The 19,405-nt window shown below is 37.5% G+C and overlaps 1 protein-coding gene across 7 annotated transcripts in view; it reads right to left on the reverse strand.

The window, feature by feature from the left end:
• Positions 1-19,405, reverse strand: part of CLOCK (clock circadian regulator) — a 129,102-nt gene that overhangs the window by 63,785 nt on the left and 45,912 nt on the right. For 6 of the 7 annotated variants that reach the window (XM_074396142.1, XM_074396141.1, XM_074396143.1 and 3 more), the window contains one exon: positions 1,132-1,224. The gene's annotated coding sequence lies outside the window, so the exon portion shown is untranslated. Of the gene's footprint in view, positions 1-1,131; positions 1,225-10,779; positions 13,257-19,405 lie in introns of those variants that run through there. The other variant, XM_074396144.1, reaches the window with a different exon arrangement.

Genomic DNA, 19,405 nt, shown 5'->3' on the forward strand with positions numbered 1-19,405 from the left:
TCCTGCTTTTCTACTCATCTTGCTGGCTGCTCCTTCTCCTCTAATTAATACTGGCATGTGCCAGGGCTGAATTCTTCTCAATCTGTATACACTTCCTAGATAAATCACACTTCTATATGCCAATGGCTCCCAAATCCACACTCCTAGAATAGATTGTCAAATGCAGTCAGATATCCAACTGCTTTTTAGACATTTCTACAGATTTTAAAGGTGTCCAAAATGCCATTTACTTAAAACAGAACATTTGACTTTCTTCTATAAATTTGCTTCTCTCCCAGTTTTTTTTTTTCCCAACCTGAACTCCATATATTCTCCCCATCACTTACTATACTCCAGTCGATTCTGCTTTTTATGTTCCTCAAATATTTCATTGTCATTCTTGTTCTCACTACCTATAAAGCTCTTCTCTCAGATCTTCACACGGCTGGCTCCTTCTGCCATTCAGATCTCAACTAAATTTCTCCCTTTTCAATGAGGCTATCTCTGACTGCCTAATGAAAGCAGTCACCAGTCTCTAACACATTATCCTTTTTTTGTATGTGTAAGACAGGGTTTCACTCTGCCACCCAGGTGGAAGCGCAGTGGCACAATCACAGCTTACTGTAGCCTCAAACTCCTAGGCTCAAGTGATCCTCCTGCCTCAGCCTCCCACATAGCTGGGATCACAGGCATACATCATCATGCCCAGCTAATTTCTAAATTTTCGGTGGTGTTGGGGAGAGGTCTCACTATGTTGCCCAGGCTAGTATCAAACTTCTAGGCTCAAGCAATCCTCCCACCTCAGCCTCCCAAACTGCTAGGATTACAGGCACAAGCCACTGTGCGCAGCCTTACACTATCCATTTTAATTCTCGGCGCAGTACAAACCACAAATTTCTCATTTGTGTATTATTTCTCTTGCTCTAGAAGGCAGTCCTCATGAGAGCAGGGACAGCTTCTGTCTTGTTCATCACTGAATCCCCAGTATCTAAAGTAATTATCAGAACATAACTGGTACTATGTTTGGTGATAAATTAACACACACACACAAATTTTTAAATTAAACTTTCCTTAAATTAGTGTGTCAAAATAGTTGATAGATTCGTTCATTTTTCTGGAAAAAATATCATTTTATGATGCAACCTTCTTTACCTTTTGTACTCTTTGGATCTTTTAAACTGATTCTTCAGGAAACTATAGGTTCAAGGTACTCTTCTATATGATCAACCGTTAAGTTTCAGAATTCTGTTTAAACAAACAAAAAAAAGATTTATTCAACTTAAATAGAAGTTTATCATTAAAAGAGTTTTAAAATAATTTTTAAACATAAAATTGAGAACTCTGTCACAAAAATGTATATAACAAATTTTAAATTCTATACATTGTTTCTAACAGAAAACAAAGTAACTTAAAACATCATGAATAAACTAAAACAATCACTTAATTCTGGTATAGAAGTTAAAAGATTAAAGTATTAAAAAACTATAACTATAAAAATGTTAATGAATATACAATATAAAAGGATAAAACTGTGACATCAATAACAAGGGGGGAGTAAAAGAGTAGAATTTTTATATGCAATTGAAGTTAGATTATTATAAGCTTAAGATAGACTGTTATAACTATAAGGTGTTTTATATATAAGCCCCATGGCAATCATATGTGAGGATTCACATAAGAAAATGTGAGGGGAATCAAAGCACAACTACCAAAAAAAAGTCAATGAAACACAGAGAAAAACAGGAGGAAAGGAAAAGAGGGACAACAGCACTATGAGAAAGACAGAAAGCAAGCCCTTCTCTGTCAGTAACTACTTTAAACATAAATGGATTAAACTCCCCAATCAAAATACATAAGAGTGGCTGAACATATTGAAAAAATAAAAAAGATCCAACTACATGTTGTCTACAAGATTCACCTCACATTTAAGAACAGAAGCTGAAAGTGAAAGAATGGAAAAATAGATTCCATGCAAATGGCAGACTAAAGAGCATGAATGACCATACTTAGATAAAAAAAGATGTTAAGTCAAACATAAGAGACAAAGAAGGACATTATATAGTAATAAGAGTTAATTCATTAGGAACATAAAGCAATTATTAATATATATGTACCCAACATCAGAGGACCCAAATATATTAAGCAACCATCAACAGAACTGAAGGGAGAAATAGCAAATACAACAGTTGCACAACATATCAATACCCCACTTTCAATAACGGACAGATAATGAAAGAGAAATCAACAAGGAAAGCATGGACTTAAACAGTGTAACAGTAGAGTCATCCTTTGGTATCTGAGAGGGACTGGTTCCAGGAACCCCTATCAAATAATATTAATACCAAGATCTGCAGAAGCTTAAGTCCGTTACATAAAATAATGTAGCAATTGCATATAACCTATGTGTCTCTTCCCCTATACTTTAAATCATCTCTAGATTACTTATAATGCGTAATACAATATAAATGCTATGAAAGTAGGTGTTATACTTTATTGGTTTTTAAATTTATATTATTTGTAAATGGTTTTATTCTCTGAATATTTTTATCCACAGTTGGCTGAATCCACAGATGTGGAACCTGCAGATACAGAAGGCCAACTGTATAGACCAAACGAACCAAACACACAAACACAGAACATTCCACCCAACAATAGCAGAATACACACATTATTCTCAACTATACAGAGAAGGTTCTCTAGGACAGATCACCTAATTGGTCACAGGACAAGTTTTAACAAATTTTAGATTGCATTATACTAAGTATCTTCTCTGATCACAGTGAAATGAAAATAGAAATCAGTATCAGAAGGAAAACTAGAAAATTCATAAGCAGAAGAAATTTAAACATACAGCTGAATAACCAAGAGTCAAGGAAGACATCAAAAGAGAAATCATAAAACATCTTGAGACAAAAGAAAATACAACATACCAAAATTTATGGGATGCAGCAAGTGTTCTGACAGGGAATCTTATTTCAGTCAATGCTTATATTAAAAATGAAAAAAGATTCCTGCCAGAAGAAGTGTGGCTAAAAAAAGGAAAAAAAAAAAAAAAAAAAAAAAAAAAAAAAAAAAGAAAGATCTCAAACAACCTAACTTTATACCTCAAAGAACTCGAAAAAGAAAACAAACAAAGCCCATTGTGAGCAGAGGAAGGAAGTATGACTGGAGTAGAAATATAACAGTGAATAGGGAAGAAAAAAAAAAAAAGAAAGAAAAAAGTCAACAAAACTAACAGTTGTTTATTTGAAAAGCTGAACAAAATTGGCAAACCTTTAGCTACACTAAGAATAAGAGATGACTCTCTTATTTCATTTCCGATGACTCGGAAATGGAAGAGGAGAAATTACAGCTGATGTCACAGAAATAAAAAGTATTATAAGAGAAAACTCAATAAATATACACCAACAAATTGGATAACCTAGAAAAAATGAATAAATTCCTAGAAATATACCATGTACCACCAAGACTGAATCATGAATAGAAAATCTGAACAGAGTTCACAGCAGCTTTAAATATAATGGTCCAAAACTAGAAACAACCAAGATGTTCACTGACAGTACAATGGATAAACAAAATGAATTATTCATATATTCGAATGCTATACAACAAAGAAAAGACTACATGCAACAGCATAGATGACTCTACAAGAGAGTATATAGTTTTTTTTTAAAGAACAGACAAATCCATCAGGGATAATAAAAGTCAGAATGATAAAATAAAAATGTGAAGACATGTATAACTTGTAAGTATATTGAATCAAACTTCCCAACAAAGAAAAGCCCAGGACGATACACATGGCTTCACTGAAGACTTCTACCAAACAGTAAAAGAAGATTTAATACCAATCCCCCTCAAATGCTTCCAACAAACTGAAAAGGGAACACTTCCAAACTCTATGAGGCCAGCACTATGCTGATATGAAAGCCAAAGAAAATATTAAAAAAAAAACTACAGGCCAATATTCCTGATGAATACTGATGAAAAATTCTCAACAAAATAATAGCAATCCAAATGCAGCAGTAAATTAAAAGGATTATACAACATGACTCAATTGGCATTTATCCCTGAAGATATGAGCAAGGTTCAACACATATTAATAAAACCGATCAATGTGATACACTACATTAACAAAATAAAGGATAAAAATCATATGTATGAGGGATCTCAATTGATGCAGAAAAAGCATTTAACAAAATTCAACATCTATTCATGATTTGTAAAAGAACAACATTCAACTAGGAATAGAAGGAATTTACAAACTAGGGAAAGGAGGAATTCCCCTTTCTTAAAGAATAAATTGGTGAGATTTATAAATAGTTTGAAAATTATGCCCTTTGACCCAGTAATTTCACTTTGAGAAATAAGAAAACAATCAAAGATGTACCTAAACTTTTATATTAATTGAGATATTATTAAAAATAGTAAAGCTAGGCCAGACGCGGTGGCTCATGCCTGTAATCCTAGCACTTTGGGAGGCTGAGGTAGATGGATCACTTGAGGTCAGGAGTTCAAGAGCAGCCTGGCTAATATGGTGAAACTCCACATCTACTACAAATACAAAAATTAGCCAGGCATGGTGTCACAAGTCTGTACTCCCAGTTACTCTGGAGGCTGAGGCAGGAGAATCACCTGAACCCAGGAGGCGGAGGTTACAGTGGGCCAAGATCGCGCCACTGTACTCCAGCCTGAGAGACAAGAGTGAGATTCTGTCTCAAAAGAATAAAAATAAAATAAAAATTGTAAAGCTAGAACAGATTTAAATGTCTAACCACAGTAACAGTGGCATGAAAATATATCAGACATAAACCTGAACATATAAAACCGTGGTTGCTCCTAGGTAATTACTTTACGGATGGTGTTTTTTACTCTTTCTGTAGTACTTTCTAAAATCTCTCCCATGAACATGCATTACTTTTAAACTCAGAAAACTTAAGTGCTGTATTTTTTCTTTTTCTTTTAACTGTCCAGTACTAGAGGCCTAGCTATACATGAGGACGCTAATAAGATAAAACACAACCTGTTACCTATTCCAGAAAATAAAAACATAAGTAACAGAGACTATTTTCCTATGTTCTATTCATTTAAAGAAAAAAAGTTTCATCTAGTTAATAATAATTTAAAAATTATTAATTAAAAATGGCTAACTCAGGAACTTGAATTTTAAAAATTAAAACTACATTTTTCCCCTAACCTAACAACCCACTGACCCACTGACCTACTTTGGAATTTAGGTTTGTTAATTCTAATACCACAGGTATTTTGGGAACTGATGGATCTATTAACATTAATTAAAAGTAGTGCTGAAATTTAACTGACCGGTATAATACAAAACCCAAACAACGATCCTTAACTACGTTTATTACCATTTATGAAAAACTCTAACTTGCTTTTGCAGATTACTGAATTTGTATAACTGAAAAGATAATTATTTCTAAGAGTAGAACTATTTTAACTTACAAAGAAAGGCCCAAATATTGAATACTTTTTAGATTAGTTGTTTAATATACAAGGAAAAATGAAATTAAACAATAATTCTCAATTTATTCAATACTAAATGTATTAGCCACCTCTAGAACCCATATAAAATGTTGGCACAATAAAACACATTCTTGGTTTTACACCTATCTCTACAATCAATTTAAATTTGAAAACTGACTTGTAAGAATAAGAATCAGATCCGGTTTTATGAACCAGACCTCTTACAGCCAGACAGCATTCTGGCTCAAGAAAAACATCAACTGACACTACAACTCTAGCCAGCTGAAAGTCAAGCTGTGAGATACTCATTAAATCTCATTAAATAAACAAAAACTAAATAATACAGTTCTCTTAGTGGGAAAACACCATTCCAATATTTCAACTAATACATTTTTTCAAGTAATAGCTGAGCTTCCTATTCATGTAAATAGATTGATCTTGTCCACAGAGTATAGGATCACCTTATCCCCTTTTCAGAGATAAGAGTGAGGCCTACATCCATCCCCAGTCTCAAGTAAGCCTCACATAAAACCTGAAGGTGGAGAGAGAGCACACGCCTCAGAATGAATTTCAGCTGTAATCAGGTACCATACACCTGAAGCTATACCACCTGGCCTCCATCCTAACGCCAGCAGCAAGAAAGAGGGAGCCCTGTGGTAGGCAGAATAACAGCCTCCAAAGAATGTCCATTCCCTCATCCCTGGACCGTATGAAGATGTTACCACACCTGACAAAAAAAGGACATTGCAAATGTGATTAAGGATAAGAATCTTGAGATGTGGAGATTATCCTGGATTATCCAAGTGGGTCCAAAGTAATCATGTGAGTTCTCAAGAGCAAAGGACCTTTCCTGGAAGTGGTTTGATATACCAGAGAGAAGGAGGATCAAAAAGATACCAAGTTAAAGGCATAAGAATGATACAATAGACTATATGGACTCGGGGAAAGGGTGGGACGGAGGACAAGGGATAAAAGACCATACATTGGGTACAGTGTACACTGCTTGGGTGAGGGGTGCACCAAAACCTCAGAAATCACCACTAAAGGACTTATCCATGTAACCAAACACCCTGTTCCCCAAAAACCTACTGAAATAATTTTTTTAAAAAGACGCCAAGTTGCTGGTTTTGAAAGTGAAAGAAGGTAGGCACAAGCCAAGGAATTCAAGCAGCCTCCTACAAGCTTGAAAACACAAGGAAACAGATTCTCCCCTGAAACTTCCAGAGAGAAATGCAGCCCTGCTGATGCCTTGATTTTAGGCCAGTAAAACCCATGTTGGCCTTCTGAGCTGCAGAACTGCAGAACAATAAATTTGTATTGTTTTAAGCCATTAAGTTTGTAGTAATTTATATGGTAGCAACAGAAAATTACACAGGATCTGGCTTCTCTTGATAAGCCTGCCTCTCACAAACACCTCCCCTTCAATATTTACAGCAACCTGCACAGGAGATCATCAAAGCAAATCCCATTATGTCCAAAATGTCTTATTTCCTCAGTATTATTGTTGCACACTCTTCACCTTTCTTGCACCAACTGAAACATCTCTCCCCTCTAGTTCTACTCTAGCTCCTGCCTTTTTAAACAAAGGCTTCTCTCCCATATAAGAGAAAATATATTTTCTCTGTCATATCTCAGATAACCAAGTCCTGGTGGTGAAGTGAACTTCCTTGTAACTCATTGTCATTTCTGAATTATTTTCTCTTCTCCCTTCCCTAAAACCCTAGCTTTGACTCTCATGCCACCAGACTACATCAGCTATTGTCCCCTCCTTATTGCAGTCATTCACATACCCTGGGATAAGCTCCTTCATTCCATGAAAGCTGCTACCCTCTCCAATACCTCTTTTGGATTTCAATGTACACAAACGATCCCCTCAAACTGGCCAGTCAGTTCTTGATCTCTTCTGCAACAATTTTGTGTTCCACCCACCTCCCATGCATTCTGCTAGTGTTACCTCAGAATTCACCATTACTAATAACCAAAAGTCCCTCCATATCCTCAGTTTTAAGCACCTAACTCATCTCTCACACAAACTTGGAAAGCATGTGATCCACTTGATGCAAAAAGACAAAAACACAAGCAATTAAAAAAAAGAAAGAAAGAAAACTGCCAGGTGTAATGGTTCACACCTGTAATCCCAGCACTTTGGGAGGCCAAGGCAGGCGGATCACCTGAGGTCAGGAGTTGGGAGACCAGTCTGGCCAACATGGTGAAACCCCATCTCTACTGAAAATACAAAATTAGCTAGGCGTGGTAGCGGGCACCTGTAATCCCAGTTACTTGGGAGACTGAGGCAGGAGAATCACTTGAACCCAAGAGACAGAGGCTGCAGTGAGCTGAGATCATGGCCACTGAACTCCAGCCTGGGCAACAGAGCACAAGTCTGTCACAAAAAACAAAAAAACTGACAGTATAGCTCTAACTTATTTATTTATGTTTGGTCTTTAAAAAGAAAAAAAAAAAAAAAACAACTGTGCCAGCTTGTAATCTTTGTTGGACCCTCAGTTTCTCATCCTAGTAAAGGCATAAGGGAGTAGAGTAAGTTTATTTGACATGGTTAGGAAGACTAATTATAGTGACAGTCAATGATTGGTTAGGTTGTTCATCATCTTCTATTAGAAATGCTTCATTCTTTTTCATGTTTCTCTAAACTCTAGCTTTCCTTTTAACCACTGAGTCCTTTTATGCTTATCATGTTGATAAGCTATTTTGTGGCAAAATGTAATGATTGCTTACCACTCTAATACAGTTCAAGCCGTGCTGACTATAAAAACGTTTTAAAATTCCAATTTATAGTATTTACTAACAAACACAAACACATATAATGCAAATAATCAAAAACTCTTTGAGGAGTCCAAGGCTTCTGAAGATTATTTATCACATTCTAAGACACCAATGTTCCTTTCTAGCGTTAGTCTATTTCTCCTTCTTCACTCCCATTCTACCTCACTGCACACAGGTTCCTTATTCTCCAGCTACACTAAGGAATTAAGTCACCATTCCTAGACAGTAGAAAATAAAGACCTATAGTAAACAAAGGCTTGTCCGTTAGTACCCAAAATATTATCAACATCTTCTTAATACAATAAATTGGAATTGACCTTCACAGAAAATCATATTGTCGTTCACGGCAGGATTCAACTAATCACTGTATAAACTTTATTTTATTAGTGAAAAACTGAAGAGGTACTATGTGGTTCCTATGGCTGCTATAAAATTATCATAAACTTTATAGATTAAAATAACACAAATTTATTATCTTATAGTTCTGAGGGTCAGGGCCCAACATAGGTCTCACTGGGCTAAAATCAAGGTGTTGGCAGGGCTGAATTTCCATCTGGAAGCTCTAGCAGAGAATCTGTTTCCTTGCCTTTTCAAGCTTTAAAGGCCAGCCATATTCTTTAGCTCACAGCTCCCTCTACTCCATCTTCAAACCAGCAAGAGGCCAAGTCCTTCTTGGGCTGCCATCTCTTCTGCCTCCTTCTTCCCTCATAAAGAGTCTTGTGATTACATTGAGCCCACCCAGATGATCTAAGATAACCTCAATATTTTACAGTTAACTGATTAGTGATCTTAATTATTCTTTGCCATGTACCCTAACATAGTGGCAGGTTCCAGGAATTAGGATATGAATCTCTCTAAAGGGTCAGTATTCTGCCTACCACATACCATGAACCAAGGAGTATCTATTTGGCAAAGACAAAAGCAAGCATTTTTTGGGGGGGTTAGGGGAGATGAAACATCAAAGGATTTGATCTATTAATAGATAAAAGACTACAGTACTATGCCAGTAGTTCTTAACTTCTGAACTATCTTATCCTTTCATATTTCTTAAAGGGAACTGAAAAATAATGTGCATGACAATTCAGCCTGCATGAGTTCAACTGTAACTAAAGTCTAACTTTATTGCTATATGGTAGCAACAGGCTCTATGGATATTCTTCTCAATGGAAAAATCTGTTAGTTTTATGTCCAAATGAATACTAGCGCATATTTCCCTTTTGGAAAACTATTTAATTGTTACACTATAAACAAATATGATATAATTTATACATACTAAACAGATGTCCAAAAAAGATGAATTAAATTCCAGACTTCGCAGAAGTCTATTTTTTAAAAGGCAAAGGTATGTAAATTTCTGAGATGGATCTCCAGAAAAAAAAAAAGAGATACAGAATTTTATCAATCTGTAAGAAGTACAGAATTTCATTAGTATATAAATCCTCTAGGGACCTGTTAGGAAATCTGATTATTAAGTGGTATTGACAGTACTAGACTTAGAGGTAACTCATGAGATATTTAATAACATACAACTACTATATATAATACAATGACAATGTTTTGACATATGATGTTCTACATCTATTGAGGTCACTAGAACCACTTAAAACACCACCAAAAAATATATTCATTTTCAAGGCCACAAGTATTCCTCTTTTCTGCAGTAATCATTTCATTGAAAAGACAGTTGTTTTGACTTACTAAAACTCAGGTAAACTGCCAGTAGCTAAGTAGGCCAAGCAAACTCAAAATCATCCAAAAAGTATTTCAAGTAAGTTTAGATGCATCCTCAACCACAGATCATTTAGAAAAAAACTATCATAAAGCACGTCTTCTCCACTAAAATATTAATTATATCTAAGTTTATCTTTAGGAAAAAAAATGTACTCACTTTGAACTAGAAGATTTTGCAATATACATACATATGTTACCCATTTCTCCCCACTTACTTTCCAAGCTCTCAAATTTTAAAAAATCGATCTATTTACTTTCCTTAAGATTATCATTATTTTAACCCGCTGACTATTTGATCCTTACCCTAAAATGACAAGGTGTGGGAAAATGGCAGGCCAAGACCGTATCTCAAATCTGTGGAGTGGCAGGGAAGATGGGGCTTAAACTGCACAGATCTTTGCATCACATAAATAGGAGTAAACATAGGATAAATGAGGACATATTGACAGTACATGAATCCACCAGCCAGAAGGCCTGTAACCAGGTTTCACAGAGTGCAACATGGATATAGCAAGTATATTATAGAACAGACATATATACTCTTGATACAGAGGGCTTCAATATCTGTTGAGATTTCTACCGATTTAAGTTCACTGACTTTTCTGTCATCTCCATTCTGTTATTTAGACCATGCAGTAAATCTATATTTCATAGATTATATTTTTCAGCTCTGAAATTTCCATTGGATTATTTCAAATAGTTTTTATTTTTCAGAGAACTATTTTTCCACTCATTTCAGAAGTGTTTACTTTCACCTCATTAGCATTAGTTATTTTAAGGCTTTTTTTCTGATAATTCCATCACCTGGATCGTCTCAGGGTTGTTATCTGCTTATGTTCTCTTCTCTTTGAAAACGGTCAGATTTTTGGGAGGCCGAGGCGGGTGGATCATGAGGTCAGGAGATCGGGACCATCCTGGCCAACACGGTGAAACCCTGTCTGTACTAAAAATACAAAAATTAGCTGGAGGTGGTGGTGCGTGCCTGTAGTTCCCAGCTACTCGAAAGGCTGAGGCAGGAGAATTGCTTGAACCCAGGAGTTCAAGTGCAGTGAGCCGAGATCGCACCACTGCACTCTTAGCTTGGCTACAGAGCGAGACTCCACCTCAAAACAAAACAAAACAAAATCAGATTTTACTGTTTCTTTGTATGTCAAGTAATTCTGGATTATATCCTGGACATTCTAAATATTAAGTTATGAGATTCTAGGCTAGCAGTCCTCAACGTTTTTGGCACCAGGGGCTGGTTTCATGCAATACAATTTGTCCATGGACAGAGGGGATGGTTTCTGGACAATACTGTTCCACCTCAGATCATCAGGCTTGTTAAGTTAGATTCTCATAAAGGGCATACGAGCTAGATCCCTTGCATGTGCAGTTCACAGCAGGAGTCATGCTCCTGAGAATCTAATGCTGCTACTGACATGACAGGAGGTAGAGCTCAGGTACTAATGCTCACTCGCCAGCCACTTACCTCCTGCTGTGCAGCCTAGTTCCTAACAGGCCATGGTACTAGTCGTCACTTCAGTTTTCAAAGCCTTCACTATGCTGCTTGAATCTATCCTCTGCATGCATCCCTCAGGGACAATTCTGAGATTTGAGCAGTGGTTTACAAAACAGTTCAGCTCTCTAGGTCTTTGCTATGTTTCTTTGGCTCTGTTCCATATACGTGAAGCTCTGTTGATGTACATGTAGAGGTAGGATATATGTGCATTCATACACAACAATTGGGGAATCTCTCTACACATTAGGTGTCTTCTCTCTGGGATTTCCAAATCATGCTCGAGATTCCAGAGGTCTCTCCCAAATCCTCTGGCCAGAGAGATGGCTTTCTTGGGATTTGAAGTGCATATACCACTATGGCAATGTAACTTTACAAACGGAGATGGTATCGGGGCAAGGCTGGGAGAAAAAAAAGGGGGGCTTTTCCTCGTCCTATGACTAGAAATAAGGGGTTTCTCTTGGAGTGTTTGCTAACGGCTGCACTCAATACATACTTTTCCACCCAGCCTACCATTCAGTTAAAGCTGGATGACAAAAAGAAAAAAAAACGGTAAGCTCAGCACTATATAAGCTATTCAGGTTCTGACTTCCTTTCTCAGATTGCCTGCTACTGTTTACTTCTGAAAGTCTTCAGATAGTTGTTTTTGTTTCTATCTAGAGGGGTTTTTTGTTCGTTTTTCTGTTTTGGGAGGATGTGTTTTGAGATAGGGCCTCACTCTGTCACGAAGGCTGTAGTGTAGTGGTGTGAACACAGCTCACTGCAGCCTCAACTTCCTGGGCTCAAGTAATCCTCTACCTCAGTCTCCCATGTCGCTGGGATTACAGGTATATACCATCATGCCCTGCTGATTTTTAACTTTTTAATTTTTTGCAGAGACAAGATCTCAATATGTTACCCAGGCTGGTCTCTAACTCCTGGACTCAAGCAATCTTCTTGCCTCGGCCTCCCAAATAGATGGAATTATAGACATGAGTCATAGCACCTGGCCTAACCAAGGTTTTAAGTTCTAATTGGAGAGGCTCACTCCACTTTGGCCTATCCATTACGTTTTTATCCATTTCTCAATTAAATTTCACCTAATGGCTTTAGTAGTCATGACTAATTATCTAGATTCATTATTTCATTAGGAGCATGCACCGTGGTGAGTTTGTAAGCTGAATATTATCTAGAGTTTCTGATTGTTTTTGTGCTGGTTTTTGAGAAGGGTCTTATTCTGTTGCCCAGGCTGGAGGGTAGTGGTGTAATCTGAGCTCACTGTTGCCTCCTGGGTTCAAGTGATCCTCCTGCCTCAGCCTCCCAAGCAGCTGAGACTACAGGCATGTATCACCATGCTTGATTAATTTTTGAGTTTTTAGAAGAGATGAGGTCTTGCTATGTTGCCCAGGCTGATCTCAAACTCCTGAGTTCAAGCAATCCTCCTGCCTCAGCCTCCCAAAGTGTTGGGATTACAGGCGTGGGCCACCACACCTGGCCTCCAATGTTTCTTAATAGCTACAATTCTTCTAAAGATATGCTTTCCCTCTTAACTACTTCGTAGTCTTGGAATATAATCTGTACAGAAAAAGATTAATAAATGGTTGACCTTTTCCTTTCACTTACTAATTATTTTCAGAATAATAAATTGGTATCTATGAGGTTTTCTTTAAAGAATTATTATGAACTCTTGAATTGTTATATCTTTGTTTATTTCAATCTACTACAATCATTATACTTTTTATTATTTCTTTATATTAATTTTTTTTTTTTTTTTAGAGACAGGATCTCACTCTGTCACCCAGGCTGGGGTGCAGTGGTATAATCACGGCTCACTGCAACCTCAAACTCTTGGGCTCAAGTGACCCTTCAGCCTCAATCCCCCAAGAAGCTGGGACTACATTCATAAGCCATCATGCCTGGCTTATGTATATATTTATTAATTAGTCAACTGCAGTAGTGAGATGAGGAGGAAAGAGCAGAACAAGGAGTTCAACCTGTAACTGACTGTGAAACAATCAAATGAGATAATCCATTACCTTTACACTAGCCACATCACACTTTTTAAAATCTATTTGCATGGGAAATCACAAATATACATGAAGTAAGAAGAATAATATAATTAATCCTATATATCCATCACCCAGTTTCCAAAGTTATCAACTCATGGCTAATCCTGTTTCATCTATTTTGCCCCTTCCCTTCCTCTCCACTCTTTTGGATTATTGGAAGCAAATCCCAAACACTGTATCATTCCATCTGTAAATAGCCCAGTATGTTTGTATAAATTACAAGAGCTTTTATAAAACATAACTACTATATCATTATCATAACTTAAGAAGTCAACAAAAGACATGTGAGACCTTTACATGCAAAATAACAAAACGCCCTAAGAGAAATTATAAAAGGTCTAAATATAAGAAGGCAATCATAACCTCGTTAATGACTGAAAGTCTCAATACTGAAAAACATCCAATATCTCCAAATTGATTTATAAATTCTACATTAAGCTAGACAAAATTCAATCAGGTTTTTTTCTGTGGTGAGTGGTGGGGGTAAGGAGGACTGCTTATAAACTGAGGACAGAATTTTTATTGAAATTCAAAGGACTGAGAAAACCAAGGTAATTTTGAAGAACAAATTAAATGATTTGAACTATCACATATCATGACTTATTATATAGCTACAATAATTTAAAAAGTATGGCAATGGCACAACAGGCAGACCAACAGAAGAGTCCAAAAATAATGAATAAACAGTCCCTTGAATTACAACAAAGGCACTACTGCACAGTAGGGAAAGGATGGTCTTTTCAGTAAATAATACTGGAACAACTGGACTTCCATATGGAAAATAAAAGGAACTATGAAGCTTACATATATCATACATAACCCTAAATGCAATAGTTATAACAGTCAAATTTAAAGAAGAAAACAAAGATAACATTTTCTTGGCTTCAGGGTAGGCAAAGATTTCTTAAATGGAACATAAGTATTAACCATGAAAAAACCTGATAAAATAGACTTTATTAAAATTAAGAAATTATCTGGATCAAGATACACTATTAGAAAAGTGAAGAAGCAAGCCAAAAACTAGGGAAAATATCTTCAATACAACTGAACAACTGAAATGATCTATTTCTGACGTAATCAAGACAACCAACTCAAGAGAAAAATCAGCAAAAGACACAAACAGTCATATCCTAAAAGAGGATATTCAAATGATCAACAGGCATTTGAAAATATGCTAAGTCTTTTAAATCATCAGGGAATTATGAATTAAAACTACAATACAACTTTAGTATATATGCTCCAGAAGAGCTAAAATTAAAAACATTAATAATTTCAAATGTTGGTGAGGATGTGGAACAATAAGAACTCTTTGTACACTGCTAATGGGAATGTAAATTGATTTAACTACTTTGGAAAACTAGGAGAATCTCTTAAAGTTAAACAGTCAAATACCTTAAGACCCAACAGTTTCACTCTTAGGTGTTTACTCAACAGAAATGTGTATACATGTGGACCAAAAGACATGCTCAAGAATGTTCACAGAAGTATTCTTCACAACAGCCAATACTAGAAACACCCCAAATGTTGATCATAGTAAATACTGACATAATGAAATATTTCACCATACAATGAAATATTTCACAGCAACAAAAGAAAAGATAAACCACTGCTACATGCATCAATATGGATGAGTCATAAACAAGATTTTAAAAGGCTAGCCACAGAATTAAAAAGGAGACGATACTAATGAATACTGAATGAGTCACATGACAGTGACCTTTGGGAGTATGTAGTAACTGTTAAGGGGCATGAAGGTGGCTCCTGGGTTGATGAAAATGTCCTATATCTCTCGATATTGGTTAAACAGTTGTTGACTTCATAAGAATTCTTCAAAATGACACTCAGAATTTATATACTTTATAATATGTGTGTTATAATTTGATCAAAGACTAAAAAGAGTGATACCACATCAGTCCTTGATTTTTCCAATTTAATTTTTTGGTTATTTGTCTATAAAATTAAAAAGTCTAGTTAAGCTAAGTTCTACATCAGCCTGCCTCTTCGAGGATACTAAAAGTCATATTCACGTTCTTGCTTAACACAATCACTGAAGAATTGTCTTGGTATGTTGATCCTTCCCACAACATGAGGTCAACAGAAAGTCTAGCTTGAAGCTAGAGTTATCCAATGTTCACAAACTAGAAAATTCTAAGACAGCAGGTACTTCTTAGTGTAATTATAATCAGTATTTATTACATTTCAGATCACTTGTTTCCACAGTTTCTGTTTGGCAAAAAGGTTACACACACACACAACTTGAGGCTTCACATCTTTAAATGTGAAGTGCTTAGAATATAATGCCTCAAACAAAATAAATGCTCAAAAATGTCTGTAATTACTAATACTATTCTAAGAAACACATGTAACAGACCCTTATTCTTCAACTTCCTTCAAAATATAAATAAATACATGGTACTAAAACCAGACCCACTTTTAAACGAAGCATTTTTATGGAGCTGAGAACAAAATCAATTTTTAATGAATATGAATTGAATATACTGAAGTACAGGAAGTACAGGATCAATAAAAACTTAGTAAACTGTACCCAAGAATTTTTAAAGTTCTAAATTATACTTATTGGTAATTAACTATGACCTTAACATTAAAATAACTGAGATAATCAGGAAAAATGCTGCCATTATAAAGACCTCATCTTTGCATTGCATTTTTTACATGTGCAAAGTTGTATTTCATTTCATCGCCATATTACTATAAAATAATTAAACGTATTTTATAAAATGGAAGTCATAAACATATTAAATCCAGTAAAGAATCATACAAGGAATATTTATACTCGTGACCATATAATGATACCTCACCCAGCAAAAAAAATTCTGTTCAATAACAGTACCATCATGTAAACAAAGTATAGGTGAAAGCAGTTTCAAAAAAAAAAAAAAAAAAAAAAAAAGGACCACACCCACATTTAAAACACCCAAGTAGGAACTGCTGGAAAGATGGCCGACTAAGAACAGCTCAAGAATTCAGCTCCCAGTGAAAGTGCAGAGGGTGAATGGACACCACATTTCCAGATGAATTTTTATTGCCCACAGACCAGGAGATTCCCAGGCGCAGGGGTCGCCAGCGCCGCTGTTCCTAGCAGTGCAGCTGTTTCCGACCGCAGGGCTGCTTTGACTGCGCCCTGCCAGGCGGTTCTCCGTACAAAAGCCACTGGTCTGGGAGCCCTCTTAGCTGGCAATTGGAGCCCTGAGACGGCAGAGTTGCCCATTCATCTGAAATAGTGAGCCAGGCCAGGAGATTCCTAGGCAAAAAACCGCAAGGAACCTCAGCGCCACTGTTTCAGCCAGCTCAGTGAGTCGCGGCACGGGAAATCCCGGTGCCTTTTCAACAGGCAATTGGAACGCCCGGTAGGTCAACTGAAGAAAAAAAAAAAAAAGACTCTGAGTCAGGGAGCCAGGTGATCAGGCTTGGTTGGTCCCATCCCCACCTCCGCAACAACAACAACAACAACAACAGAAAACAGTACAGGTATTGACTGACTTAGGACCTATGCAACTTACGACCATTCGAATTTACGACCACAATCGCTAGCCACCACCGTTCCGTGTCTGGCAGCGCAAACGTTGCCCACCTGGGCGTACAACAGTGCGGACCAGCTTCTGGCAGCACTACCATCTCTGCGTGCACCATTTCAACTGTACATATAGCCTACTCAACTTACGACCAAATCGTGTTACTACCATTCCGAGGTCCCGACTGTGATCCTAAGTTGAGCACTAGCTGTAATTGAAAACGCTCTGGGTTGAGCGTTTCACAGCAAGCACAGCTGAACCCGGATGGTCCGGTTCTGTGGGGGAGGGGCGTCTGGCATTACTGAGACTCTCCACCACTATGGAGGCAACCTGCCATAGCTGAGGCAACCCGCCGTTGCTGAGGCAACCTGTCACTACAGAGAGAGTCCGCCAGAACAGAGGTGGGGCTACCATTGCCAAGGCAGCTCTAACTACACCCATATAAACAGGACTGCAGGGAAGATTACACGACAGCTGGGCGGAGCCCACAGCAGCTCAGCAAAGCCTCTGCAGGCAGACAGTGACTAGGTGGACTCCTAACTGCAGGGCAGCCCTGAAAGAAAAAAAAAAAGGAGGCAGCAGCCCAACGGAAACTCATAAAGCCCTAACTCCCCAGTACAGAGCACCTGGGAACAAAAAGTGGTTTATGAGTTCAGCTGCAGCAGACATAAACGTACCTGCCCAGCAGCTCTGAATGAACAACGGAGCTCACAGACCAGGACTTCAGCCCCAATAGAAGACAGACTGTCTCCTCAAGCAGCTCCCTGACCCCCGTAGAGCCAAAGAGTCACCTCATAAAGGAGAGAACAGACTGACATTTGGCGGGCATTCTTCAGGGACAAAGATAGCAGAAGAGGAAACTGGTAGCAACCCTTACTGTTCTGCAGCTGCTGCAGGTAATCCCCAGGCAAGCAGGGCCTGGAATGGACCTCATCAGTCCTACAGCAAAGGGGCCAGACTGTAAGAAGGAAAGCTTAAAAAAACAAAAGAAGTAACTTCAGCATCCACAAACTGGAAGCTCACTCAGAAACCCAATCTGAAAGACAGTAACTACAAAGACAAGTGGATAAACCCACAAAGATGGGAAGAAACCAGTGCAAAAAGGATGAAAACTCCCGAACCAGAACAACTCTCCTCCTAAAAGGGATCACAACTCCTCACCAGCAAGGGAACAAAACCAGATGGAGAAGGAGTGTGATGAAATGACAGAATCAGACTTCAGAAGGTGGGTAGTAAGAAACTACAGTGAGCTAAAAAGAACATGTTCTAACCCAATGCAAAGAAACTAAAAACCCTGAATAAAGACTTGATGAAATGCTAACGAGAATGGACAACATAGAGAGGAATATAAGTGAATTGATGGAGCTGAAAAACACAGCACGAGAACTTCGCGAAGCATGCACAAGTTTCAACAGCCGAATTGACCAAGCAGAAGAAAGGATATCAGAGGTCGAAGATCAACTCAATGAAATAAAAAGAGAAGGCAAGAATAGAGAAAAAAGCTCAAAAAGGAAAGAACAAAATCTTCAAGAAAGGTGGGACTATGTGAAAAGACCTACTCTACGTCTGATAAGTGTACCTGAATGTGACAAAGAGAATGAATCCAAGCTGGAAAACACTCTTCAGGATATTATCCAGGAAAACTTCCCCAACCTAGCAAGGCAGGCCAATATTCAAATACAGGAAATACAGAGAACACCACAAAGATATTCCTCAAGAAGAGCAACCCCAAGGCACATAATCGTCAGATTCACCAGGGTTGAAATGAAAGAGAAAATGCTAAGGGCAGCGAGAGAAAGGTCGGGTTACCCACAAAGGGAAGCTCATTAAGACTCACAGCAGATCTCTCAGCTGAAACCCTACAAGCCAGAGAGAGTGGGGGCCAATATTCAACATCCTTAAAGAAAAGAACTTTCAACTTAGAATCTCCTATCCAGCCAAACTAAGCTTCATAAGTGAAGGAAAAATAAAATCCTTTGTGAACAAACAAGTACTCAGAGATTTCATCACCACCAGACCTGCTCTACAAGAACTCCTGAAAGAGGATCTACACATATAAAGGAACAACCTGTACCAGCCACTCCAAAAACATACCAAATAGTAAAGAGCATCAACATAATCAAGAATCTGCATCAACTAACCAACAAAACAGCCAGCTAGCATCAAAATGGCAGTATCAAATTCACACATAACAATACTATCCCTTAATGTAAATGGACTAAATGCCCCAATCAAAAGACACAGACTGGCAAATCGGATAAAAAGCCGAAACCCATCAGTGTGCTGTATCTAGGAAACCCATCTTGCATGCAAGGATACACAAAGACTCAAAATAAAGGGATGGAGGAAGA

The sequence above is a fragment of the Saimiri boliviensis genome, chromosome 3 (genome assembly GCF_048565385.1).
Source record: "Saimiri boliviensis isolate mSaiBol1 chromosome 3, mSaiBol1.pri, whole genome shotgun sequence".
In the NCBI taxonomy this organism is placed as follows: domain Eukaryota; kingdom Metazoa; phylum Chordata; class Mammalia; order Primates; family Cebidae; genus Saimiri; species Saimiri boliviensis.